Genomic DNA, 27,344 nt, shown 5'->3' with positions numbered 1-27,344 from the left:
TATCACACCTGCCCATGCGCAGATGCCCTTTCAACACGGCTCCGAGCACAGTCATGTAGATGTCTTCTCAAAAACCGAAAACTAATTTAGGGTATGGTTAGCACAAGCACATGGCAAAACTAACACAGAGGCACAGATTCTACAAATGATGCCTTAAGTTAGGCACCTAGATTGGTGTGCTTAGCCAATCTAGGTGCCTAACTTAATGATTTAATAGGCTGAATCGGTGCCAATAACAAGCTTAATTGGCATGATAACCAACTTAGATTAAAATGAATTGGGTGGTAGATACGTACCAGAAAGTGGGCATGGTTAAGGATGGATTGTGGGCGGATCTTGGGCATTTCTCAGCGCTTCATTTTTAGGCGCAGTTTATAGAATTGGGGCCAGAATGTTTTAGCGTGTCTTGTGTTAGGCCATTTTTGTTGAATTAGCTGTGTGCTAGCACTTAGTGCAGCTCAGTAAAAGGCCTCTGAATTTCTTAAGATGCTCTATAAATAAGCACATCCATATATTAGTCACAGTTGTGTTGTTAGTCCAATAAAATATATCACCTACAACTCGTTTGTTGACCTTCATTTCTTCCTTCTAGCAAGTGTTCAACATTTAATATTTATTTATTAATGAGAGAGATCTCAAAACCCAAGGGTCAGCTTGTGTCTGCATTCAGAGAGCCAAATCTTGAGAGTTCCAATCACCTTTTGTACACGTTAAACTGTAAAGCTATTACAAATCAATCGTCCCTTAAAAACAACATTACAATGGCCATTAGTGTGCAACAGCGACCTTATCAGCCTCCAGCATCCCTGTAAAATAATAACCTTGTTGGGGATTGAGCTCATTCTCCGAGGGCACTGAAGCTTGACCTGGTTGCCCTGGGAAGTCATCCACCTGTTTCTATTATCACTGACGCACATTGAACGACAAAACAGGAGAACAAAAAAATGGAATTTGGCTGGGTTCAGTATCTGAGGAAGAGCCAGATATGGTTTTTGAAGGCTGAAAACAGCTCTGGTGTATAATGTTATACACTCATAATAAATATTACCTGCTTTAAATATGAGTGGGGAGCTTTGCATGCATTGGTTATCCTAAGCAGCAGAACTGTTTGGATGACACAGAGCACAGAGCTTAACATTTACATAGAGTTAATCTAAACATTATGAAAAGTCAGAGGATCAGATTATGTAGATATGGAACATCTCATTCTCCATCAAAATCCAAGAAAAAAAAAATCTCCATATGTGAACAAGGTTACCAACTGGATTCAATTTTTTTTAGAACATGTTGCTCCATTTTACTCCACTTATTGGGGATGATTCTATAATCAGGACAAGGAGCCTATACTATAAAGAAATGTAGAGGGGAGGGAGGCGATCCAAGATGGTGGGCGTGTAGCATTGGCGTCCCAGCTGTATTGTTTTTGCTTCAAGTTTATTGCTGTTTTTGCAATTTTCTGGCTATGCCGCATACTAAGAGGAAAGGGGCCATGAGAGTATCTCAATCTGCGACCCTTACCTCATCACCGACGCAGCAAACACTTCAGTGTTTCTTCAAGCCGCGGGACGCGGCTGACCATCGGACTTCCCAGTGGTGGCTTCAAGTGAGGGAGCACTCGAGCCCTTGGATCTTGAGACATCCTTGTCACCGCCAACGATCTCTGCACCGCATTGTCCAGCGGGTGAGCAGAATAGTGACTCGTTCTCCGGAGGGGAGGAGGGAGTTACTCCGGAGAAGGTAGCGGGCGGAGCTACATTCTCGACTGGAGAGCAGGGGAGTAAGAACTCTGAGGAAGCTAAAGCCTCAGGAAGAACCCCAGCTAACACCCTGGATATCCTTTTGGAGGCCATAAGGAGAATGGCGGAGAAGGTGGAGAAGATGGCTTCAGATGTTCAAATATTGGTAACTAAAGTAGACTCCTTTATTTCTAATATTGAAAAGGTGAAACAAGAATGTTTAGAAAAGGTAGACTCTGAAACTATTCCTTTGAAAAACTCTATTTCTACTATAATTAGAGATCAGACCACTCAAAATCAGACACGCAAGATAGAAATGATTGAAAATTACAATCGCCGATTAAATTTAAGAGTACTGAATTGTCCCAAAAAATTTTCTTTGACACCGACTGATATCTTCAAAAAACTTTTGGTGGAGAATTTGTCCTTCCCATCAGATCAATTACCACCTATAAATAAGGCTTATTTCTTACCTACACCAAAAAGAAATAGTGGTTCGGAAGAAGTACTTGTGTCTGAAAATTTACCACTTTCTGGGAATTTACCAGCAGAAATGGATTTACAAAATGTAACAGCAGTCTTGGAAAATTCACTTACAGATGTAAAGGACAGAGCTACATTAATTGTAAATTTTATATTTGAGCAAGATCTTAATTCAATCATGAGGTTATTCTTTAAAAAAATAGGTACGCCTTTCTGTGGTCAACGTATATGGCTACACCATGATGTTACAAAATCAACACAAGAAAGGCGTAAGCTGTTTTTAGCAATGCGAGAAGATACAAAGAAGTTGGGGGCTACTTTTACTTTAGCTTATCCTTGTAAATGTTTAATTAAGTATATGGGTTTAAAATATGTTTTTTATGCACCCGATCATCTAAGATCTTTTTTGGACCTTAAGGGGTTAATCAGAGGTGGAGAATCTAGCTCTAAAAAATAAAATCTGAGGGGTAGACGTATTAAGCCTGTTTCTTATTTTATAATAGGTAATTTTACTTTGGATCGTTCTCCTAAACTGAGGTCTATGAAGGAGTTAGAACCATCAAGAGTTGTTTCTGTTTCTAAGAAATGTGAATATTTCTTGTTTGTTTTTACATGACGGATTATGACTCTGTATTACTTTATCAAGTTGTACTACTTGTGAATAAAATGATAATGAATAAATGTAACTGTCTACTTTCATTATGAATACTAGCATACCAGTGAAAATATAAACCAGAAAGCTGGCAGGTTGTCTAGGTTTTAAAGATACACACATAACTTATAGCATTCTATATACTGAATCCTTTTCACCAGAATATCCATGGGCTGCACTGACCAAACACCTTGAGCTGTACCACCATGGACACTCCTAGATAGGAGCACTTAGCAAATGGTTCTGTCCTCTCAACAGAACTTTTATGTTGTTTGCTGGGAGAAGTATAGACTTAGTAAAAATGGCCCATAGATTCCTTACACTTAACATTTCTGTGACTAGCTTTCAAGAGTTATCTCCCTTCTTCAAGCACTGAGAGAGCTGTCAAAAGCTGGTCATAAATATTTTAAGGTAGTCCAAGTTTTGATGATCCTTTCAGGAACATCACTAGTCCAGCATATGCTTGCTTTGAGGATCATACCTACTTTAGTGAGAGAGGAGCTGTCAGTGGCGTGCGGACAGGGCCTTCAGGGGATTCATCCCACCCCCTAAAGGCCCTGAAAGCATTGCTCTGAATTTTATTGGTTGAGCAGGTAACAGGCAGTTGCTGCTCAGCCAATCAAATTCAGATCAGTACTGCCAGGGCCTTCATGGTGTTAGGAGAAACCCCAGCCCAAGAGCCCTGCTTTTTTGATCATTTACTTTTTGTTTGTTTAATGCTGCCTACTCAACAAATCAAACTGCATCAAGCAAAAAGTAAACAAAAAAATTAAAAAGCAAGGCTGTAGAGCTGGGGATTCACTGGATCCCCTGAAAACTCTCACTGCATGACACTGGGAGTTGTGTACCATTCAGCTACAGCATCCCCAACTAGAATGGTTACAATGCAAATCACTTGTTTTACACTAATCCTTGGTACAGTCAGGTGAAACGCCCAGCAGCTGTGTCTATTTGAAGAAAAAAAGGGAAATAAGGTATATGTCTGGACCTTGAAGGGCTATCCTTTTTTCTCAGAACTTGCACCCTTAGAAAAGGGAATGAGTGTGCTGGGTGGAAGAAAGATAACTGGGAGACAAAAAATGTTCTAAGGTCCATCTGGGATAGAAGCTAACACATGGAATGCTCCAAGAGGACGTCCTCCTACACTGTCAAAAGATATCACCCGCAAATTGTTTAACTTTTGTTTTCTACATATGCAAGTGGACTAACACAACACCCACAGTACTAGGAAATTCTCATTTCCCTAGGAAAAGCAGGACTAAATCTCTATGCATATAATCAGAACAATTAATTTTAATTTAATTAAAATGCAATTTAATAGTATCACTCCTAGGCCCATGTTTACAATCCTAAGACATTGCAAAAGAGAGTACAACATAAATAATTAAACCGTGAATTTTTTTAAAAACCCAACACGCACAAGACAAACAAACAATACCAAGCCAGGACTGTCTTAGCCTGTTCCCTTTTGAAATGGAACATATTTGGTCACTCTGACTCAATAGGACCTCAAACTATCTCTCACCTTAACATATTATGGGGGCAATTCTATAAGGAGCTGCCTAGTAGTAGGGGCAAGAAGGCATGCTACATGCATCTGGTAGCGCTTTATAAATAGTAGTAGTAATACTAATGGACATTTATAGAACATTGATTAATAGCAAAGTATGAGTCACACTTTGCTGGTGGGTGTATGTATGAGCAGATAGCACATGAATGCACAAAGGGCCCAGTTTTCAAAGAGATTTAGCCAGCTGCTGACCATTTAAATCGCTTGATTGGGGCTAGTCAGTAATATTTAGCGGCACTTAACTGGCTAAATGCCACTGAATACCATAATTATCACTAGGGTTACCAGACATCAAGATTTCCACCACAATTATCACTAGGGATACCAGACAACAAGATTTCCACCACAATTATCACTAGGGTTACCAAACATCAAGATTTCCACCACAATTATCACTAGGGTTACCAGACATCAAGATTTCCACCACAATTATCACTAGGGTTACCAAACATCAAGATTTCCACCACAATTATCACTAGGGTTACCAGACATCAAGATTTCCACCACAATTATCACTAGGGTTACCAGACATCAAGATTTCCACCACAATTATCACTAGGATTACCAGACATCAAGATTTCCACCACAATTATCACTAGGGTTACCAAACATCAAGATTTCCACCACAATTATCACTAGGGTTACCAGACATCAAGATTTCCACCACAATTATCACTAGGGTTACCAAACATCAAGATTTCCACCACAATTATCACTAGGGTTATCAGACATCAAGATTTCCACCACAATTATCCCTAGGGTTACCAGACGTCAAGATTATCACTAGGGTTACCAGACGTCAAGATATCCCCGGAGATGCTCTCCTTTTCGAGGACATGTCCGGGGGTCCGGAAGGCTTTTCAAAACCCGGCACTTTGTCCGGGTTTTGAAAAGCTTTCCAGGTAGCAGCGACGTCGGGACAGCATCTGTGCATGCGCGGAGGCAACGTGGTAACATCACGCACATGCGTGCATGCATGCAATGTCATCGTGTCGCACCAGCTCATGTGCAGATGCCCTCCCGACAAGCGGCCAGGTGGGGCTGGAGGCAGGGATGGGGCGTGACTCGGGCGGAATGGAGTAGGCCTGGGGGTGGGGCCATGGTTCTGGATTTTCATTCCCGAAAATCTGGTAACCCTAATTATTACCAAATATAAAGTCGGCTGTGTTAGGAGCATTCTGGGGGTGGAGTCAGTACTTGGCCGCTTAAGTACTGATATTCAGCCCTTAAGCAGACAGGTTTACCACATAAATAAGACCATATTTGGTCTGTCCTATTTTTATGCAGTAACCCATAGTCACTTAAGTGATGACTGTCAACTTAAGCAGCTGTGTCTTAAGCAACTTAAAAATAATCAGAAATTCAAAGTCAATTGAATATCCAGGAATAACACCGTCGTCCATGAGCAAAATGCTAACTGCCCAACAGTGGAATAATTGACCTTATAAATGATAAAATACTAACATTTATGCACATTCATGGATATATATATAGATGCAGGTGTAAGTGGTCATGCCTAGACATGCACATGTCCTCTGCACTTGTGTTAGTATTCTGTAAAGAAAAGTAGGCATCTATTTTTCTTTACAGAATAGACACCATAACCAGTGCCTATAGTAGGTGCCTGTTATAGAATTATCTTCTTTTTTTTCTAAAAGATCCTAACACTGGCTCCAGTGACATAGCAAGGAAGGCTGGCGCCTGGGACAGTGGCATAGCTTAGCTACACCATGTGCCCCCCACTCTTTCCCGCTGCTTGGGCACCACCCTGCCCCTGTGTACCTCTTGAAATGATTACTGGGTGCGACCAGCATCTCCCACCTGCTCGCACCAGCCTCAGCTCCCTTCTGACATCACATCCTGGTTCTGTGAGCAGGAAGTAATGTCAGAAGAGGGCCGAGATCGGTACAAGCAGCAAGTGGAAGATGCTACTCGTGCCTGCGAACATTTAAAGAGGTACATTGGGGGGGGGGAGGCAGAGAGGAGGAGAGGTGCCGGCGCCTCCTCTGAAACTGGTGCCCGGGACAGTCCGTCCCCTCCCCTTACTACACTACTGAACAGCCCCCTGTAAATTCAGAATGGAAACACACTGGGGCACATTTCTACATTTCATTGCTCTATAAATGCACACTGGGAGCTTCCAAGAATGCTTTGTAGTGGAAATAAACCACAAAACACATGCAGAATGTTTAACTGGAAAATTCTCGAGTATCCAATGACTTGTGTATCAGGTTTTTGCAAATTATTTAGATTACACAGAGCACCTTTCACAGAATAGTGGCTTGGCACAGTTCTCACAACTAAGTAGGCACACAAGCACTTACACGCTTAGGGCCTGATTCTCCAAAGTGCGTTCCGATTTTAGGCAGCTGTAGGCGTCCTACAGCTGTCTAATCAGCCAATCGGGATGCACGTTTTATAAAAAAATGCTCCCAGGCAGGCCTGAAGGCGCCTCCAGGAGCCTAGGGAGACCCGCAAGATGCCTAAGCTCGCCTAAGGGCCTTAGGCGAACCTAGGCGGCCCTACGCGTCTCCCTAGTAGAGGAGAAACGCTAAAATGTAGGCCAGCAAAATGCTGGTCTACATTGTAAGTAGATGCGGCCGCTATACTTATTGCGGCAAGGGATCTCTCTGCCACTATAAGTATAGCGGGCCACGGCCTGTCCGATCGCTGGCAGGAGGGTGCCCAATCCCTCCTGCCCAAAGACGCACCCTCCCCCCCCGACAATATCGATCGCTGGCAGGAGGGTGCCCAAACCCTCCTACCAGAAGATGCCCCCCCCCCGACATATCGATCGCTGGCAGGAGGGTGCCCAATCCCTCCTGCCCAAAGACGCACCCTCCCCCCCCGACAATATCGATCGCTGGCAGGAGGGTGCCCAAACCCTCCTGCCAGAAGATGCCCCCCCCCGGACATATCGATCGCTGGCAGGAGGGTGCCCAATCCCTTCTGTCCGAAGACGCACCCCCCCGGCGCTAACAACCCCCAAACCTCCACCCCACCAAACTAACCTTTTCTTAAGGCCAGACGGTTCTTGCCTGTCCAGCCGGCAGGCCTGCCTCGTCGAAATGAGGCGGGCCCGCCCCTTCCCGGCCCATCCCGCCGAAGCCTAAGGCCTGATTGGCCCAGGCTCTAGAAGCCTGGACCAATCAGGCCTTAGGCATAGCGGGTCCGCCCATCCCCACTAAGTCTAAGGTCTGATTGGTCGGGGGGGGCGGTTGGTAGTGTCGGGGGGGGCATCTTCTGGCAGGAGGGTTTGGGCACCCTCCTGTCAGCGATCGGTCAGGGGGCTGCGGCCCGCTGTACTTATAGCGGCAGAGAGATCCCTTGCCGCGATAAGTGTAGCGGGCCGTGTCTAATCTAACCCAATTCTCTAACCAGCGTCTGTAAAATGGACGCCGGTTACAGAATCGGGATTTAGTGTAGGCCGATTCTGAATAGGACGCCTCTCCCGGGCGTCCTATACAGAATCAGGGCATACGTGTCTTGCGGGCCTCGCCTTCAATATAGGCGGCCTGCCTGGGGAGCATTTTTTTTTTAAAACGTGCATCCCGATTGGCTGATTAGACAGCTATAGGACGCCTGCAGCTGCCTAAAATCGGGACGCACTTTGGAGAATCAGGCCCTTAGGGCAGATCCTTTAAACTGAAGGACAGGGGAAAGCCGACAGTCGACGACCGGTCGATGGTACGGACAACAGGATGCCCTGACGTAGGAACAAAGGACTACTACTCATACACAAGAGAGGTCAACCTCACAGCCAACAAAGGAGAACAAGCAGGAAAGGACAACCCAGACACAGGAGGGGATGACCACACAACAAACATGGGAGATAACACAGGAGCAGTAAAGGATACCGTAAAGGAAACAGTAAGGACAACCAAGAGTAGAAAGTCCAAAAAGGTAACACGAAGGGAACTTAAATGCATGTATACAAATGCTAGAAGTCTAGGAAACAAAATGGGAGAACTAGAGACGATAGCAAGACATGAGAACATGGATATCATTGGCATAACAGAAACATGGTGGAATGAAGAAAACAAATGGGACACCGTACTGCAGGGATACACACTATATAGAAGAGATCGAGTAGGGCAGAAGGGTGGAGGTATTGCCCTATATGTTCAGGAAGGAATAAAATCTGTTGAAGTGGCTACAACGGAAACAAAAGAGAAGCTAGAGTCCCTCTGGGTCAAGATTCCTGGCCAAAACAGCGCAGACACGAAAATTGGCCTTTATTATCGTCCCCCAGGACAGGCGGAGGAAACTGACTCAGAAATGATAGAGGAAATCAAACAAGAAAGCAAAACGGGCAATATAATAATATTGGGAGACTTCAATTTCCCGAGGATAGACTGGAAACTAGGAACCTCCAACTGCGGCAAGGAGGCCAAGTTCTTGGAGGTGCTAGGGGATTGCTTCCTGGAACAATTGGTAAAGGAGCCGACAAGAGACAACGCCACCCTGGACTTGGTACTAAATGGCCTCATGGGACCGACAAAAGAAGTAGAAGTTACGGTACCGCTGGGGACGAGCGATCACAATGTGATCAACTTTAAGCTTGACATCGGGAATAGAAAACGTGCCAAAACCTTAACCAAAACCTTTAATTTTAAAAAGGGCAAATACGATCGCATGAGAGCCATGGTGAAACAACGACTCAAGAAAAAGGTGGACAAACTTGAAACGGTAGACCAGGCATGGTCCCTATTGAAAAATACTATCTCAGAAGCACAAAATCTCCACATTCCAAGGATCTCCAAAGAGGGGAGAACAAAAGGTAAGGGAGAACCGGCATGGCTTACCAGACAGGTGAGGGTAGCCATAAAAGAAAAGAAGGACTCTTTCAAAAAATGGAAACACATGAAAACAACCGAAGCATGGAAAATACATAAAGATGATCAAAAGAAATGTCACAAGGCGGTGAGGGATGCCAAAAAGGACTATGAGGAAAAAATAGCGCAAGAAGCCAAAAACTTCAAACCCTTCTTTAGATACGTGAAAGGGAAAAAAACCCGCAAAAGAGGCGGTGGGACCCCTGGACGACCAGGGAAGGAAAGGGTACATCAAGGAAGATAAACAAATTGCTGACAAACTAAATTCCTTCTTTGCGTCCGTCTTTACGGAGGAGGATACCGCTAAAATACCAGAAGCAGTGAAAGTGTTTAGTGGAGTAATAGAAGACAGCCTCACCACAGTTGAAGTGGAGTTGGACCAGATATACTACCAGATCGACAAACTTAAAAGTGACAAATCCCCTGGACCGGATGGAATTCACCCGAGAGTTTTAAAGGAATTGAAGGTTGAAATCGGAGAGCTATTGCAGAAACTTGCAAATCTGACAATCAGAACTGGACAGATACCAGAAGACTGGAAGATAGCGAATGTCACGCCAATTTTCAAAAAAGGATCGAGAGGGGAACCGGGCAACTACAGACCTGTGAGTCTTACGTCTGTCCCTGGAAAGATGGTTGAAGCACTGATCAAGGATAGCATAGTCCGGCACCTAGATACACACGACTTGATGAAACCCAGTCAACATGGGTTCAGGAAAGGGAAATCATGTTTGACGAATTTACTTCAATTTTTTGAGACCGTGAACAAGCAAATTGATAGTGGAATGCCGGTGGACATAATATATTTGGACTTCCAGAAAGCATTCGACAAAGTTCCACATGAAAGGCTTCTCAGGAAACTACAAAGCCATGGAATAGAGGGAGATATACAAAGGTGGATAGGCAAATGGTTGGAAAACAGAAAGCAGAGAGTGGGCATAAATGGAAAGTTCTCAGACTGGGAGAAAGTGACTAGTGGTGTGCCCCAGGGCTCCGTGCTTGGGCCGATCCTATTTAATATTTATATCAATGACCTGGAAGACGGAATATCCAGTGAGATCATTAAGTTTGCAGACGACACAAAACTATGCCGGGCAATCAGATCGCAGGAGGATAGCGAGGAACTCCAGAGCGACTTGTATCAGTTAGAGAAATGGGCAGATCAATGGCAGATGAAGTTCAACGTGGAGAAATGCAAAGTAATGCATTTAGGTAGTAAGAATAAGGAATACGAGTATAGAATGTCAGGCGCAACTCTGGGTAAGAGCGAACAAGAAAAGGACCTGGGTGTACTGATAGATAGGACCCTGAAGCCGTCGGCACAATGCGCGGCAGCGGCAAAGAAAGCAAACAGAATGTTAGGCATGATAAAGAAAGGAATCACGAGTAGATCGGAGAAAGTCATAATACCGCTTTATAGAGCAATGGTCAGACCACACTTGGAATACTGTGTCCAACATTGGTCTCCCAACCTAAAGAAGGATATAAAACTGTTAGAGAGGGTGCAGAGACGAGCAACGAAGTTAATAAGAGGTATGGAGAACTTGGAATATGAGGAACGACTCAAGAAACTAGGACTGTTCTCCCTTGAGAAGAGAAGGCTGCGAGGGGACATGATCGAGACGTTCAAAATGCTGAAAGGCATCGATAAAATAGAGCAGGAAAATAAATTATTTACATTGTCCAACACGACACGGACAAGAGGACATGGTTTGAAGCTAAGGGGGGACAAGTCCAGGACAAATGTCAGGAAGTTCTGTTTTACGCAGCGAGTGGTAGACGCCTGGAATGCTCTCCCAAAGGAGGTTATCAAGGAATCCACTGTGCTGGGATTCAAAGGCAAATTAGATGCACATCTCCTTATGAGAAGCATAGAGGGATATGGGTGACTAAAACTACATCAGGTGTATACCTGACTGGGCCTCCGCGTGTGCGGATCGCCGGACTTGATGGACCATGGGTCTGATCCGGAGATGGCAGTTCTTATGTTCTTATGTTCTTATGTTCACACATAACTCAAAATGAATGGCAATTATTGATTGTGCCTCATTAACTAGTTTACAAATGGATCTGTGATCTGCACCTAAATTTCTACACTCAAGCAGTGGCGTAGCGAAGGTGAGTGCACCCCTCCCCCATCATCTTCTCTACCTCCCCGCTCCTTCCCAACTCACTGCTATGCACACACCCTTTTCCCTTCCCTTCCCTTCCCCCGTACCTTTCATTTTCCATGCATGAGCAGTATCATGAACTTGCTGCCCGTGTCGTGTCAGCTCTCCTTCTGATGTAATTTTCTAGGCACGGGACCCGAAAGTGACATCAGAGAGAGCCAACACCTATGCGAGCAGTAAGTTTGTAATACTGCTTGCATTGGGAAAATTATAAAGGTACGAGGGAAGGGGCGCCTGCATGCACCGGGGGCGGTGGGGGAGGGTCGGTGAGGGGAAGGAACGGGAGGGTGGAGAGGAGGACAGGTACTGGTGCCCCCATCAAGACGGTGCCCGAAGTGGACTGCCCTGCCCCCTTACCACGCCACTGCACTCAAGTTTGGGCAACGGGACTTTCACATGGGTGGGTCACCCATTTCAGTGCATAATTTACAAAATATAGTTTACCCCAAATTCTATATATATTGCCATACGTTGCATATGAAAAATTGTTGTGCACAACCAATATGCACATGCAAATTAATTGTTTAACAAGATAATCAGCAATTAACACCTCATAATTAAGAATATAAGAGCTGCCATACCGGGACAGACTGCAGGTCCTTGAATCCCAGTATCCTGTTTCCAACAGTTGCCAAACCAGGTCACAAGTACTTGGCAAGATCCCAAAAGTACCTGGCAAAATCCCAAACTGACGCTAATTGGTTTTAATTAGAATTTATGTGAATGACTTGGTAGGTGCATTCTATAAAGTGATATGTGTTAGTTCTAGTTCGTGAATCTCATAAGGGGGTGTTGCCAGGGGAAAAGTATGGACAGATCATGGCTGTAACTAAAAGGTAACTAAAAGTTAAGTGCACTGGTTCTATAACTTGATCCGCACAAAGCTTAGACACAGATATTTAGGCATAGTTGCTTGTTTTGTTTTGTTTTTTGCCTAAATGGGTGCTCCTAAATGTTAGTGATTGATGTGTATGGCTACTAAGCATGATTCCATATATGGCTAGGGTTACCATACATCATACCTTGACTCAAATGGGAGGCTCACTACAGGAGGTTAGTAAACAGAAAGAGTGGAGAGCTATGTATGTTAACGCACACAGCCTAGGGAATAAATTTCTACAACTAGAAACAGAAATAGTTAATGCAGATCTAGACATAGTAGCAATATCCGAAACATGGTTCACAGACTCTCATGGGTGGGATATAACTATACCAGGGTACAACCTGATTCGACAAGACAGAGAGGGTAAGTTAGGAGGTGGGGTAGCACTATACATCAAAGAAAACATTAAGACAACCAGGATCACGGATGTCAAGTATACTGGGGAATCTATCTGGGTAAACCTGGCCAGAGGCGGAGAAAAATGCCTGTACCTTGGTGTGATATACAGACCTCCAAGACAATCGGAGGACAAGGACGCAGAACTAATTGAAGACATTGAGAATATCACCTTACGGGGGGAGGCTGTACTATTAGGAGACTTCAACATGCCTGATGTAGACTGGAACACACTATCAGCGACAACTTGTGATAGCAGGAGGATATTAACGTCCATGAAGGGAGTACGGCTCAAACAAATGGTACTAGAGCCCACTAGGGCCCAGGCCATCCTGGACCTGGTACTTACGAATGGGGAAAGCGTCTCAGAGGTCTCGGTGGGAGAGACGCTAGCCACCAGTGACCATAACATGGTATGGTTTAACCTTAAGAAAGGCTTTCCTAGATCACAAACAAAAACAAGGGTACTCAATTTCCGGGGCACTGACTTCGCACGCATGGGAGATTTCGTCTATCAGACGCTGCAGGTTCAAGAAGTAACTACTAATGTGGAGGCTATGTGGTCAACCTTGAAATCGATCCTTCATGAGGCAACTATCCGCTACATAAAATCGGTAACCAAACAACAAAGAAAAAAGAAACCCCAATGGTTCACAGATGAGGTATCGTGCCTCGTCAAGGAGAAGAAAAGAGCATTTCTCTCATACAAACGCACGGGGGAAAAAGAAGCAAACATTGAATACAGGAAAAAGTCTGCAGCGGTCAAAACAGCAGTCAGTGAGGCCAAAATTCGTATGGAAGAAACTCTAGCAAAGAACATCAAGAAAGGGGACAAATCCTTCTTCAGATACATTAGCGACAGGAAAAAGAACGCAAACGGGATAGTACGCCTTAGAACACCAGACGGGAATTATGTAGAAACAGACTCCGATAAAGCCAAACTACTGAATGATTACTTCTGTTCAGTCTTTACCTGCGAAGCACCAGGGCACGGGCCTCGGCTAGCAGCAAAGCAAAGCATGGAAGACCCATTTCAGAAGTTTGAGTTCACACCAGCTGATGTTTACAAAGAACTGTCAAGACTCAAGGTGAACAAAGCCATGGGACCGGACAATCTGCACCCAAGAGTGCTCAGAGAGCTATGCGATGTTTTGGCGGAACCATTAGCAATACTCTTCAATCTCTCCCTAAATACGGGGAGAGTCCCCCTGGACTGGAAAACTGCCAACGTGGTTCCTCTGCACAAAAAGGGTTGCAGAGCGGAGGCCGCAAATTACAGACCAGTAAGTCTCACATCAATAGTGTGTAAACTCATGGAAACTCTACTTAAAGAGAAATTAGACACAATATTGGATGAGGGGAATCTGAGGGATCCCTGTCAACATGGATTCACTAGGGGCAGGTCATGCCAGTCCAATCTCATCAGCTTCTTTGATTGGGTGACAGGAAAGCTGGACTCGGGAGAGTCTCTGGACATAGTATACTTGGATTTCAGTAAAGCTTTTGACAGTGTCCCACACCATAGACTATTAAACAAGATGAAATCGATGGGGTTAGGTGAGAAACTAACGGCGTGGGTCAACGATTGGCTGAGTGGAAGACTTCAGAAAGTGGTGGTCAATGGCACCCTCTCTGAGACATCGGAGGTGACTAGCGGTGTGCCTCAGGGCTCAGTCCTGGGACCATCCCTTTTTAACATATTCATAAGGGACTTGACCCGAGGGCTTCAGGGTAAAGTAGCGCTGTTCGCCGACGACGCCAAACTGTGTAATATAGTGGGTGGAAGCAATCCCACGGATGGTATGACGCAGGATCTGATCAAGTTGGAAAAATGGTCCACGACATGGCAGCTGGGCTTCAACGCTAAGAAGTGTAAGGTCATGCATCTCGGCAGCAGAAATCCATGCAGAACATACACCTTGAATGGAGAAACACTAGCTAGGACTTCAGAGGAACGGGACTTGGGAGTGATCATCAGTGCAGACATGAAGGCTGCCAAACAAGTGGAGAAGGCCTCATCCAAGGCGAGGCAAATGATGGGATGTATCAATAGAAGCTTCGTCAGCCGCAAACCTGAAGTCATAATGCCACTGTATAGAACCATGGTGAGACCTCATCTAGAGTACTGTGTGCAATTCTGGAGGCCACATTACCGTAAAGATGTGCTTCGAGCTGAGTCGGTCCAGCGAATGGCCACTAGGAAGGTCTCTGGACTCAAGGGTCTCTCATACGAGGAAAGACTGGGCAAATTGCAGCTGTACTCTCTAGAGGAGCGCAGGGAAAGGGGTGACATGATTGAGACTTTTAAGTACGTCACAGGTCGTGTCGAGGTAGAAAACGATATATTCCTTCCCAAGGGACCCTCGGTCACAAGGGGGCACCCGCTCAAACTCAGGGGAGGGAAATTTAGAGGTGACATCAGGAAGTATTTCTTCACAGAAAGAGTGGTAGATCACTGGAACAAACTTCCGACGCAGGTAATCAAGGCCACAAGCGTGCTCGACTTTAAGAATAAATGGGACATCCACGTGGGATCCCTACGTGGGTCAAGCAGCACTCAGACTTAATGGGGTGGGTCAGTAGAGTGGGCAGACTTGATGGGCTGTAGCCCTTTTCTGCCGTCACCTTTCTATGTTTCTATGTTTCTATCTGGAAAAACTTGGACATGTCCTCCTTTTAGAGTACTGTCTGGGCGCACAGAGGTATCTTCAAAACCCGGTAGTTTGTCCGGGTTTTGGAAATCCGAAGCTCAAATGCCACCTTTGGAAGTCTTTGCACATGTGCGACCGTCACCGTGATGACATCATACGCATGCGCACATGCATGTGATATATTGCATCAACATCCGCGCATGCGCAAAGGCTTCCAAATGTAGCCTTCGAGCTGGGGGAGGTTCGGGGGGGGCTGGGGGAGGAATGGGGCTGAGCCAGGTGTCCTCTTTTTTTCAAAGAGGAAATCTGGCAACCCTATATATGGTGTGTGCCTTTTATAGAATCACTAGCTTTATAGCCCGTTACATTAACGGGTGCTAGAATATATGTGTGTGTCTGTCTTTATTTCTTTCTCTCTCTGTCTCCTCAGCCGCTTTTTCCTGTCCATTCTCCCTTCTTTTTACCTCCCCTGTGTCCACCACCACCCCTTCACTGCTCCCCTTATCCAGCAGCAGCCCTTCTCCCTTTGTTTTACCTCCCCCATGTCCATCAGCACCTCTTCCTGCTCCCCCTGTCCAGCAGTAGGCCTCCCTTCATTTCCCCACCCCCTATCCATCAGCACCTCTTCCTGCTCCCCCTATCCAGCAATAGGCCTCCCTTCCTTTCCCCCCCCCCCGTCCATCATCACCTCTTCCTGCTCCCCCTGTCCAGCAGTAGGCCTCCCTTCATTTCCCCCCTGTCCATCAGCACCTCTTCCTGCTCCCCCTGTCCAGCAATAGGCCTCCCTTCCTTTCCCCCCCCTGTCCATCATCACCTCTTCCTGCTCCCTCTGTCCAGCAGTAGGCCTCCCTTCATTTCCTCCCCTTGTCCATCATCACCTCTTCCTGCTCCCTCTGTCCAGCAGTAGGCCTCCCTTCATTTCCTCCCCCTGTCCATCAGCACCTCTTCCTGCTCCCCCTGTCCAGCAATAGGCCTCCCTTCCTTCCCCCCCCTGTCCATCAGCACCTCTTCCTGCTCCCCCTGTCCAGCAGTAGGCCTCCCTTCATTTTTCCCCCCTGTCCATCAGCACCTCTTCCTGCTCCCCCTGTACAGCAGTAGGCCTCCCTTCATTTCCCCCCCTGTCCATCAGCACCTCTTCCTGCTCCCCCTGTCCAGCAATAGGCCTCCCTTCCTTTTTCCCCCCTGTCCATCATCACCTCTTCCTGCTCCCTCTGTCCAGCAGTAGGCCTCCCTTCATTTCCCCCCCTGTTCATTATCACCTCATCCTGCTCCCTCTGTCCAGCAGTAGGCCTCCCTTCATTTCCCCCCCCCCCTGTCCATCAGAACCTCTTCCTGCTCCCCTGTCCACGGGAGCTAGTACAAGGCCGGTCTCTGCCATTTTCCCCAGAGTTTTTTATTTACTCGGATAGCGTCCTTGCCGCCCCCCCCCCTTACCTTCCCTTCTCACGGACCCGACTACGAACCCGGCGATTCAAGCAGCGTGTGCAGCATTCTTCACACGCCTCTTTGGGTCCTTCTACTGCCCTGATTTACTCTGGCATATCCCTGATGACATCATCAGTGACAGGGCAGAGCAAATCAGGGCAGTAGAAGGGTCCGAAGCAGCGTGTGAAGACTGCTGCACACGCTGCTTGAATCGCTGGGTTCGTAGTCGTGTCCGCGGGAAGGGAAGAGGGGTGGGCGGCAAAGGACTCGGACTCCTCTGGTCTGTCGCGGAGGGCGGCCCGGCTCCAGTTCTCATTTCGTCCCGGAGAGGGGGGGGCAGGAGGCGCTCTTTGTGGAAACTTGTGGAGGCGATCGTCGGCTGGCTGGGAGCGGGTTTGTGGAGGCGATTGTCGGCTGGTGACGTAGTACGTGCATGCGCACTCGTGTCGCCACACCCCGACAGAACAGGGATCATGGAACACGCGGCGCGAGTGCGCATGCGCGGCTAGCATTTTATTATTATAGATGCTAAGCACTGTTCTGATTGATGCTGATTTTTTAGGCACCATATATAGAATCGGGTCCTTAATTATGCCCACCCTTGCTGCATCTGGGTGTTTGGCTACACACTTCCCCCTCCGCATTTGCAGTGATAGGGGAAAAGCAAGGCAGTGAATACCGAAAAACCGCAAATAACTTTTCATATGTTATTCACAGTTTTTCGGTAACAACCCCCTAAAAAAGATTAAAAACTGCAAATAACCTAACCTGATTTGCTCCGGGAGCAGTGATTTCCTCCGTACAACGCCGGGAGCAACGATTTTCTCTGTTCAACGCCGGGAGCAGCAATTTCCTGTAACATAGATTTGGGGGCGGATCCAAAGAATGAAAAACCGCAAATAATCCAAACCATGGTATACGAAATCGCGAATACCGAGGGGGAAGTATAGCTGGTTCCTGAGGATGCCTAAATAAAAGACATGCCCATAAGAGGCTAGTATTCTGTAACAGAATCTTGATGCTCAGATGCCATTATAAAATAGGCTTTCACCACATGGCATCTGGGCATCTAAATGGAAAGGTCCACTTAAAGAGTTGCCCTCTTAGAGTTTACAGACTGTCAGGCTGTCAATAAAATTGTGGGGTAAATGAGTTGGGAGGGGAGATGCTTGTGCCACAAGCCAGCAGAAACCAGTTCTGAATGAGATGGAATTCAAAAGGCCAAAAACACACTGCAGTGTAAAAAAAGATCTAACATCAAATCTAAAGGTAAAAATCACTGTTTTCCTATAAAGTCAACTTCTTACCCCTAGCAGTGCAGCAGCAGCTTGTAAATGCTCTGCATATATTACAAAGTAATTGTCTTGTATGTGAGCGGAACATGATAAAAAATGGAATAGAATGATAGCCAGTGAGAAAACTCCTTATGAGCATGCTGATTCACTCCCATAATTACAGTATGTAGCAGTGGAGAGACTTTGCATTAAAATGATTAATAATAGAGGTTGATATTCAAAGTGATTTAACTGACCAAAAATAGCTCCTGATGGTTAAATCGCACGCACGTATATACTGCAGCTACCTCACAGTTTAGAATGGTTAGCAATGATAAGAATACTATACATTCGCAGTGAATTATAATCCCAGTTATTAAAACATTTTTATCATATAGATAAGTTGTTGGGGGTTTTTTTTCAGTTCAAATGTTTTATTGATTTTATAGAAAAAGCAAACAGAAAAATATAAACTCTACTCTTTATAACTGAGGGCACTATCCCCACGGAAGAAAAAGACTCAGGTTTTGTTTTAGGCAGAGCCGGAATGCTCAAACCTCCTCCACCCACATCATCGGCAAAAAAAAACTTCCATAAGGGGATGTGCAAGTGCCACAAACTATGTTAGTGCAGGACTAAAACAGCTATTGCCTCTATGTCGTAAGGAACTAAGTGATATTTAAATTAAAGCCGACGTTTCAACGTAGAAACCGTTTCTTCAGGGCTTGGAAACTTTCACTTTCCAATATGTTTTTTTGCTGTTTTAGTCCTGCACTAACATAGTTTGTCAACAAAGAAAAATGGGGAGACCCGATGATCCACAGTGAAAACAATCCACCAATGAAAACAAAAACTGTGGATACAGATGTTCTGGAGATAATTTATTAAACACTGACATATAAAACCATGAAAATTCAATTTAAAAAGTACAATGCTAAAAAATATGGTGAGAAAAATCCACCCGGACCCTACACTGTCCGTGTTTCGGCGAACACGCCTTCCTCAGGGGTCCAATGGTTTGCAAACTCACATATAAAGAATTGGACTGAAAACAGTCTATTGTCTTTAAACGTGTGAGCAAAGAACACCGCAGACAAGCTGAAGTAGCAAAAAAAATGCTACATAGCTTGTGGCACTTTCACATCCCCTTACGGAAGTTTTTTTGCCGATGATGTGAGTGGAGGAGGTTTGAGCATTCAGGTTCTGCCTAAAACAAAACCTAAGGCTTTTTCTTCTGTGGGGATAGTGCCCTCAGTTATAAAGAGTGGAGTTTAGGTTTAGTATTATTTATTACCCACTTTCACTAAATTAAATATAACAGAAAAATATACAAATGGTAACTAAGACATGGTAGAGTCAATAATGCACAAATAAAGAGCAATAATCCAGTAACAGCCAACCTTTCCATGGCAAACATGTGTGACAAAACCAGTACAAAAACTTTTAGCCGTAGATATGCATGCAAAGCATGGAAGAGAAGATAACCCAAATTTTTTAAACAATTTTATAAAAGTTTGATAGGAATTAGAACTTGATATCAAATTACAACAACCTTTGTCCCTTAAGCCAGCCTGGTAGGCTAGAATTCTATTGAAAAATCATTTATTCAAGCAACCTTTTACGGAAGGAAAAGCAAATGGTCTGGAATCACAAGTGAGACGCTTTCGGATAACAAATTTATGTGATCGACAAGGTAGTTAAGCACAAGACCATGTCTTGTAACGGGAAGGGGTAAAACACGGACCTCACAGATCTAAAACCACACGTCCTTAAAAATCTGAGGTCCGTGTCCGTGCCACTTGTAGTTTCTGTCTCTGACAGACCTCTATGAGATTTTAGTGCTGACGGATCTGTCTCAGCATAGGGAGGGAAAAGTATTAGGATCCGTCAGCACTAAAATGTCATCGAGGTCTGTCCGAACCAGAGACTAGTGCTGGAGCGGCTCTAAAATGAATCCTTTAAACCAGTTTCCTGCAGCCCCAGTAAATTTAAAAATCTGAGGTCCGCGGCTCTGACAGACCTCTATGACATTTTAGCGCTGATGGATCCTAATATTTTTCCCTCCCTATGCTGAGACGGATCCGTCAGTGCTAAAATCTCATAGAGGTCTGTCAGAGATAGAAACTACAAGTGGCACGGACACGGACCTCAGATTTTTAAGGACGTGCGGTTTTAGATCCGCGAGGTCCGTCAGGTCCGTGAGGTCCGCGTTTTACCCCTTCCCTCTTGTAACAGATACAGCCAAATTTAAATAACATTCTTGTTCAATTTGCAACCAATGTAAAATCCGATAATATTTTGTTACGTGGTCAAATTTTTTCAAGTTAAATATTAATCGGACAGCTGTGGTCTGAATGATTTGCATCCTTTTTAGTGCTCTTTTTCCACAAGGCTAAGTAGATAATATTACAATAATCTAAAGAGTTTAAAACCGATGATTGTGCCAAAAACTGAAAGAAAAAAAGTCTGAATATGACAAAATATGATCTGATGGTTCAGAGTTGAGTTTACACAGCAAAAAAAAAAAACAAACATTTTCTAACTAGGGCATTGATTTGTGCATCTAATGATAAATCATGATCCAAATGAATCCCTAAGATTTTAATAACTAACAAAATCGGGTAGCCAATCCCATTCAGTTTTAACGTGTCTTCTTTGATCTTATTAGATGGTGATGGTGATGCTAGAGAGAATTTTGTTTTGTCTGGATTGAGTTTTAATTTGAAATCTTTCATCCAAGATTCTACTGAGTGAATTATAGAAGATATAAGTTGCAAAGTGTCAGCCTGGAACTATAATGGTTATATCATTCGCATAAATATAAAGTTTAATTCCAAAGGAGGATAACCTAGTTCCCAGAGAAGTTAAATAAAGGTTGAAAAGTGTAGGAGCTATAATTGTGCCAGCTCCGTAAACATTGATACTTGAAAAAGTCACTGCATAGAAATATCCAACAGGTATAAACTCAAATATGGTTGGTTTACATTTCTGTGCTTAGAACTCTGCTCAGAGACATGAAGGCTGATTTTTCCGCCTCACCACCCAATCATTGCAGTGTTCAGTATGGACTGACTCTGAAATTTAAACTTATCAATATATTGAGTGCTAGCCTTTACAGCTGTGCTGAAACCTTCAATTTTACGATTTGATGTTTATAAGAATAACTTTAGAATAGTGACTGGTTCCGACGTGCCACGTTTCGGTACTGCATCAGGGAACCGACAAGATAGCTAGATATCAAGAAGAATCAAACTAAGAGCAGGAAAGCGAATTTGTGTTCAAACTTAGTGTGACTTCACCTCCAGCTTTAAATATAGCTGTGTAGCTGTCTTGTCGGTTCCCTGACGCAGCACCGAAACGTGGCACGTCGGAACCAGTCACTATTCTAAAGTTAAGTTTATTCTTATAAACATCAAATCGTAAAATTGAAGGTTTCAGCATAGCTGTAAAGGCTAGCACTCAATATATTGATAAGTTTATATTTCAGAGTCAGTCCATACTGAACACTGCAATGATTGGGTGGTGAGGCGGAAAAATCAGCCTTCGTGTCTCTGAGCAGAGTTCTAAGCACAGAAATGTAAACCAACCATATTTGAGTTTATACCTGTTGGATATTTCTATGCAGTGACTTTTTCAAGTATCACTGACATTTCTTTAGTCACTCTACAATACCAGAGTAGTAGTTGAATTCATTACTCCTTCTGCATTTTGTGACTTTAGCTCCGTAAACATGGCTTGGAATTAAATATCCTGGAATAAGACTGGCGACAGTCAGCAAACCATTGATTGCTGCCAGCTGAATATCCGACCCATAATGTTTATCTTTTTATAGCACTAACAGATATATGTAATGCTGGGGAGCAAGCTAAGTGCTTCATTTTGATTATTGAAATTAAAGGTTGAAATTAATATATAGAAACAATAAAAACATTTTGAAAATGAATAAAAAAAAAGGTATTTCCATAATACAATGCCTGCATAAGTTAAATGTTTTAGCACATGTATAAAAATTTGAGTTAAAAGTTACCCCAAAAAAAGAAAAATTACCAGGTGTTTATTGACCAGTGATGATGTTCAAGCCCAATTAAAGTGTTTTTATAAGCAAGTCTTTCAAACACTTGGGCGTTTAAGGTCTTTTCCCAGTTTTAAGCTATGATACAGAATTGATATCAGAAACATTCAAGAACAGTTCAGATCATTTCCACTATTGATTTACCTTTAGGTTTATTTGGATTTTGATTAGTTTTCACAAATTAGTTTAAGGTGCCTAAGTTAAGGCATGATTCTGTAATGGATGCCTAAGTGTGATTGACATGCCTACTGTAGGTACCTATCTTTTTTAGGCACCAGAACCATAGTGCATATATAGGGCATATTCTATAACAGTGTGCAAGAATTCTAAGAAGGCCTGTGATCCAGCCATGTTCCTCCCCTGGCCATGTCACCTTTCAGATTCGCACACTAGAACTGGCATGCAGCACATTATAAAATGTGCCTACTAAGTTGTGCACAAAACTTTTATTTTGTGCACAATAGGGTCAATTACAAGGTATTAATTGTCAGTTATCAGTGCATACAAATCAGCTGTACATACTGATTTGCACGTACAACATAAGGCACCATATACATTGTTGCTAACTGCTATTGTGTATGTCAACTTATAACCTTGTTGCTAACCTTTATTATTTATGTAAACTTGTAACCCATTCTGGGCTCTTTTGGGAGGACGGGCTAGAAAATTAAAGAAAGAATTTGGGGGAGGTAATTGCATATAGAACAACAGTTTGAGTTGTTCATGCAACTGCAGAGTTATACACACAGTTTCATGTACTTAGAAAGCTCCAGGTAAAGGTGCTCTGTACCTCTTAAACTTCTTTGGGGTGAGCGGCATGATGTCCGTGTCGGTATCAGCTCACCTTTGGCATCACTTCCTAGGATCCCAGAATTGATATCAGAGAGAGCGCCAAAAAGGTATGGGGAAGGCAAGGGGCGTGCGCAGCAAGGAGAGGAGTGGGGGAGCGAGTGGGCGGGCAGATGAGCGAGCAGGGGGGGATGGAGAAGAGGAGGGGGTGGCGCCGCCCCTTAGAAAGACCATGCCCGGGGTGGACCGCACCCACCTTACTAAGCCACTGCTGCTACGTACTCTGAGGTCCTTTTACGAAGGAGCGCTAGCCGATTTAGCGCATGCTAAACGCTAACGCACCCATGATAGTCTATGGACACGTCAGCGTTTAGCATGCATTAATATTTTAGCACGTGCTAACTTGGCTCGCGCGCCTTAGTAAAAAGACCCCTCACTTTTTTTTTTTAAGTTGAAATACCTCTGTGATTGTTGCAAGTTGAAAATTGGGCTTATATACGAGGTGTGATAACAAAATACGGTGAATGCGGCTGCCAAGCACCATCCAATGGAAAGGCAGGGATCTTCAATATGGGAATCTGCACATCAAACCTTAGTAACCGTGAGTGACAAGTTTCAGCTTGTTTGGCGCAATCAGTTGGTTGTGAGCTATGGTTGAGAGAAGATGTGTTTTAAAGTGTGCCATAAATCATGGATCATGAACATTCATTAACATGACATTTTGTTTCAAACTGCAAAGAAAGTGCTAACGAAGCACAGAGAATGTTAAAATGAGTTTATGGTGACGCTGCAGTGACCATGAAGTCAGTTTACAAGTGGTCTGAGCGATTTTGTAATGGCTGTGAATCAGCCGAAGACAAAGAGTTATCAGGGTGTTATTCCGGCTCCAAAGAAATGAACATGTAACAGATTATTATATCAAGCTTTACTGGCTGAAAATCGAGTCCAACACTGGTCTCCATACCTTAAGAAGGATAAAATTCTGTTGGAGAGGGTGCAGAGGCGAGCTACGAAACTAGTCAAAGGGATGGAGAATTTAAGCTACAAGGAACGCCTCGGAAAACTGGGATTGTTCACCCTCGAAAAGAGAAGACTGCGTGGGGGATCTGATAGAGATTTTTAAAGTATTAAAAGGATTTGACCAAATTGACCAGGAAGCAGCATTACTGACATTTTCAGATGTGACACGGACAAGAGGTCATAGCCTGAAACTGAGTGGCAGCAGGTTCAGGACAAATGTCAGGAAGTTCTGTTTCACACAACGAGTGGTGGGCGCTTGGAATGCTCTCCTGGAGGAGGTGGTGGCAGAGACTACAGTTCTGGGTTTCAAACGCAAGTTGGATGCACACCTTCTTGCAAATCATATTGAGGGATACGGGAAATCCGGGTCTCCAACAAGGAGCACCTAAATGGGCCTCCGCGTGTGCGGATCGCCGGACTAGATAGACCTTGGTCTGATCCGGTGAAGGCGTTTCTTATGTTCTTATGAGTTCGGAATTAAGTATAAACTATTACTACTGGTTTACCTGAGTATACAAGGGTGTACCCCGCGATATCTGATGGACAGTGTATTTCCTTACATTGGGTTGCAAAAGCTGCGCTCGGCAACACAACATGACCTGGCGATTCCATCAAGAAAAGAGCTGAGCCTGCAGGCTGTGAAGGGGGGGGGGGGGTATTTTCATGTTGTGGTCCGGAAGAGTGAACTAGAATCCCGTCTTACATTAAACATCAAAAAAATTTGGATGCCTTTAAGGAATTGTTGAAAAGATGGATGTTTTGTTGGATGAAATACACAGTATGAGATGTTAGTCATTGAAAACCTGAGTTGTATTAGGTTGCTTGAGATCGATTTTTGGTATAGAAGTGATTGATGTTGCTATTTTTGTCAGGCTGGTATTTTATTTTGATTTTATGCTGAATATGATATGTATTTATTTTTTTGTAAGATTTCTGAACAGTTTGTGAAGTATTATTATGTGTCTGGTGTTGTACTTCGCCTTGTAAAAGGCGAATTATAAATAAACAAACCATAAAGAGAGATCGGGTCGTCCTTCAAAATCAAAAATCCAAGAGAATGTTGAAAGAGTAAGTGAAATGATTTGATCAAACAGGCGATTGACTGTTAGGGAAATTTCTGAGGATCGGAACATCTCTTAAGGTTCCGTTCAAAACATTTTAACAACAAATGTGCATAAAAAATGACCCGAGACGTGGGCAAATGGTTTCATCATGACAATGCTCCGTGTCACACATCGCGTCTGGTAAAGCAATTTCTGTAAATTTAAACATTATGGTGTGTCCTCATCCACCAGATATGGCACCATGCGACTTCTGGTTCAGGACATTGAGGCAGCTACAACAATGCAACTAAAGACACATTTATTTATTCAATTTTCTATACCGTTCTCTCAAGGGAGCTCAGAATGGTTTGCATGAATTTATTCAGGTACTCATGCTTTTTTCCCTGTCTGTCCCGGCAGACTCACAATCTAACTAATGTACCTGGGACAATGGGGGGATTAAGTGACTTGCCCAAGGTCACAAGGAGTAGCGTGGGTTTGAACCCACAACCTGCTGAGGCTGTAGCTTTAACCACTGCGCCACACTCTCCCCTCAGGAACGAGGTCTTCCAGAATTGCTTCAGAAAGTGGTAAGAACAATGGGATAAGTGTGTTCGAAGTGAGGGGGAGTATTTTGAGGGGGGATTAATGGCAATGTGTCTTTTACTGTATTTTTTTTTTTGTATTTAAACATTCATCGTATGTTTTGATCACACCATCTACATGCATCTTTGCCTAATGGAAGATTTGGTACAAAGTTACATGCAAAAACAGCATATTATTCATGTGTAGAACACTTGTGTTCCACGTGTAAGTCATAAACATACCCCCTTCCCTCACACAAAATGCCCCTTATTATATAAGCAAACCTGCTCATGCAATTAAATTCTGTGAAAAACGAATTGTGGGCATATGGTCAAGACAGGACACGATGCCTTATTTGACATGGCTGGAAATTTTGAAACTGTTAGCCCCCACTTGCTGCTTTTAAAACACTTATAAGTATTTGTAAAGATTTGTCACCCTCTGTAGCACAAAGCACTGTTTTTCTATGACTACCTTTTACTGCTTGTCCTTTAAAAATGGGAAAGAGAAACCCTGTGCTGTGATGCCTCATTGATTTTAATATAATGCAGAGGAACCATGAAGCTTTTTTTTTCTCTTGTTTTCTCTGCATTAATGTGCAGGTTTCTCAGGGGACATGAGCTCATTAGGTGGTGAACATGACCTGCTTTTGGATAATTGTTCAAATCATGAAGTGCTATGATGGGGCTATCAAAACCAGCTCAAAATAGCAAACAAGAAAGGTTAGCAAATGACATTTGATAACCAGATACAGTGAAAATTGTATTTAACTGTTGCAGAAGAGATCCCAGTCTTATCCCACTCACTTATTGCACCTGGGTTTTTATCTATTGGACTTCTAGCTCTCATAATCTTTGCTAACTAGCTTTAGACAGAGAAGATTTGTGCCTCAAATAACTGGATCGACTTTACCCTCTCTAACCACTGAAAACATGGTTTTTACATTTTCTTTCTTTCTTATTTTTTTGTTCTTAGCTCAGCAGTTTCTTACTATAACTTTAGGTTTCCAGTTTGATATAATGGGTCTTTATTCATAAATATTGGGGCTGATTTTCAGACCGTGGGAGGCAGCCCTGTTGCCTCCTGCAGTCAGTAGAGAACTCAGAAATTCACCCCCTCTTTTACTAAGGTGCACTAGCCCGTTTAGCATGTGTTAATATTTAGCGCATGCTAAATCGACTACCGTGCCTTAGTGAAAGAGGGAGTCAATGCTGGAGCCATATCTGATGAAAGGCATTGAATTTTGGGTCTATTTTCCTGCCATATTTGGCATAGCTGGCCAAGCTGATTTCCATTGGCTGACTGGTTAAGTTATAGTGGCCAAAGGCAGACCTGATATTTAGGCGGGTCTATTTGGCCAGTAAAACCTAGCTAGTCAGCCCATGAATATAGTACTCACTGGCTATGTCACATGATACAGCCACAGGATATTCAGTGGGAGATAGACAGCTATCTTCTATTGAATACTGGTAGTTAGCCGGCTTAGTGCTATTTATTTATTCATTCATTCAATTTTCTATACCGTTCTCCAGGGGAGCTCAGAATTTATTCAGGTACTCAAGCATTTTTCCCTGTCTGTCTCAGTGGGCTCACAATCTATCTAATGTATCTGGGGCAATGGGGAATCTGGTGACCTGCCCAGGGTCACAAGGACCAGTATGGGATGGAATCTACAACGCGCAGTTCTAAACACTGCTCCACATTTACAGGTGTGGAGGGGCATTTTGGGGAAAAATGTCTAAGACCAACATGGATGTTT

At 43.9% G+C, this 27,344-nt stretch overlaps 1 protein-coding gene across 5 annotated transcripts in view; it reads right to left on the bottom strand.

Annotated features, from left to right (window-relative positions):
* KIRREL3 (kirre like nephrin family adhesion molecule 3) overlaps positions 1-27,344 on the bottom strand; it is a 1,600,598-nt gene that overhangs the window by 1,481,556 nt on the left and 91,698 nt on the right. The window lies entirely within an intron of this gene.

This window comes from Geotrypetes seraphini, chromosome 13 (assembly GCF_902459505.1).
Source record: "Geotrypetes seraphini chromosome 13, aGeoSer1.1, whole genome shotgun sequence".
Lineage (NCBI taxonomy): Eukaryota > Metazoa > Chordata > Amphibia > Gymnophiona > Dermophiidae > Geotrypetes > Geotrypetes seraphini.
The sequence above is the reverse complement of the archived record's forward strand: the minus strand, read 5'-3'. Positions and strand labels throughout refer to the sequence as shown.